This window comes from Camelina sativa, chromosome 20 (assembly GCF_030686135.1).
Source record: "Camelina sativa cultivar CO46 ecotype springtype chromosome 20, ASM3068613v1".
Taxonomy (NCBI): Eukaryota; Viridiplantae; Streptophyta; class Magnoliopsida; order Brassicales; family Brassicaceae; genus Camelina; species Camelina sativa.
This window is the reverse complement of record NC_141899.1, coordinates 13,385,350-13,387,938: the sequence shown is the minus strand read 5'-3', so window position 1 is coordinate 13,387,938 and position 2,589 is coordinate 13,385,350.

Sequence of the window (2,589 nt, the reverse complement as noted above, 5' to 3'; positions counted from 1 at the left end):
TATGGATGTTTAGTTTATAGTCATGGAAATTTAATACTTTGAGAAAGTTATTATTGATAAGGTGAGCAAAACAAAGCATAAACTTCAACCTAAACATGTAAATGAATCTCACATGTGAAATTTCAAAGTAAAAAATATAGTGAGTGGCTAAACAGTCTTAAAAGTGTAGCTAAATCAGGTGTTAGTCGCAAAGTCTTCAATTATCAGTCACAATATCGTTGCAAAACAGGTTTCAAATTGGTAGCAAAAGAGTGACAAATTGAGATAGTCGTAATATAGTGGCAAATCAGTCGTAATATGTGACCATTTTAAGACTACCATATATACGTCACAAAATAAAAATCTTCAATTCTACACATTATGAACAAAACTGTTGATATAAATCACTATAGAGAACTCATATTAGTAGTATAAAGTACATGTAATAGTAAGATTTAGTAAAACAATGTTTACTTCACTTAGTTTTGAATTTTTCTTCATTGCAACACATTCTCATATAAAAGAACATGTAACACTTAAGATAATTTTTGAACTTATGGATTTTTAGTTTATAGTCATGGAAATTTAATACTTTGAGAAAGTTATTATTGATAAGGTGAGCAAAACAAAGCATAAACTTCAACCTAAACATGTAAATGAATCTCAAATGTGAAATTTCAAAGTAAAAAATATAGTGAGTGGCTAAACAGTCTTAAAAGTGTAGCTAAATTAGGTGTTAGTCGCAAAGACTTCAATTATCAGTCACAATATCGTTGCAAAACAGGTTTCTAATTGGTAGCAAAAGAGTGACAAATTGAGATAGTCGTAATATAGTGGCAAATCAGTCGTAATATGTGACCATTTTAAGACTATCATATATACGTCACAAAATAAAAATCTTCAATTCTACACATTATGAACAAAACTGTTGATATAAATCACTATAGAGAACTCATATTAGTAGTATAAAGTACATGTAATAGTAAGATTTAGTAAAACAATGTTTACTTCACTTAGTTTTGAATTTTTCTTCATTGCAACACATTCTCATATAAAAGAACATGTAACACTTAAGATAATTTTTGAACTTATGGATGTTTAGTTTATAGTCATGGAAATTTGATACTTTGAAAAAGTTATTCTTGATAAGATAAGCAAAACAAAACATAAACTTCAACCTAAACATGTAAATAAATCTCAAATGTGAAATTTCAAAATAAAAAATATAGAGAGTGGCTAAACAGTCTTAAAAGTGTAGCTAAATCAGGTGTTAGTAGCAAAGTCTTCAAATATCAGTCACAATATCGTTGCAATTTGTGACGTCTTTGTTACTATATAGGGGTACAAAATGTGGACGCAAATAAGTCCTCAATATGCGACGTTTGTGCGACTCTCCTTACCGACTATATAGTTCGTCACAGAGTAGTCGCAAAATTGTGACCATTATGAGACGAATTTATTTTTGACGCAAATTAGTCTTAATGTAGTCGCTAATTTAAGACCATTTTGTGACATTTATGTTTCGTCGTTAATAAGCGACGTTTTTCTCTCCAAATTTTTGGTAGTCGTTGATTCGTCACAAATTAGTCTCAAAAGCGTCGCTTATTTTGCGACTGAATAAGTAGTCACAAAATGTAGTCCCAAAATGCATGTTTTCTTGTAGTGACCTCTTCTCCATACTCAATTCTTGATTGATTGCTTGAGGGCAAGCAAAGAGTAAGTTTGGGGGAATTGATATGTCTATATTTTGTCTCTTCTTAGCCTATTTTTGTCATGCATTTAGCTAGGATAACTCATTGGTTTGCATCATTTTCTAGTTCTTTCTATACACTTTGCACGTCTAAGTAGCTCTTGCATCATCCTTGCATACATTGTGCATTTTGGAGTATTTCAGGTATTTAGGAGACGTTGGAAGCCATTCTCGTCCGAGCCATGGTCACCATCTCCGTTTCGTCCGAGCCATGGTCACCATCTCCGTTTCGTCCGAGCCATGGTCACCATCTCCGTTTTGTCCGAGCCATGGTCCCCATCTCCGTTTCGTCCGAGCCATGGTCACCATCTCCGTTTCGTCCGAGCCATTATCACCATCTCCGTCTCGTCCGAACCATTGTCACCATCTCCGTTCCGTCCGAGCTATCCGTCCAAGCCATGCTCCTCAGCCTTCCATCCGAGCTATGATGACATTGCATTCCATTTGATGCACACAGACTTGATCGCACATGTCGGGAAGAAGGACGTTTGGTTTCACACGCTTCAAGAGATTACCGAACCGACGCTTTACCTTGTCGTTTTAAGTTTTAGGGCTTTCCATGTTGGACTACTATATATACATTTTGTTAAGTCTTTGCGGAGACATCCTATCTTTTATCTCGTTTTTGTTCCCAGAAGGTTTTTGAACCTAGCCTCCAAAAAACGTTCTCAGACTTGTATTCCAATATCTTTGAAATTATTGAGATTTTGCATTTGATTCCTTCTACAAAGTTGTTCATCTTATTTTTATCTACCTAATAATGCATGTTTCAATGATTTCTGTTTTTGCATCCTTGACTATGATTTTCGGATCTGAGTAGTGTGTTAGTTCATGAGGATGGGATAGATTAGGTGGAGGAT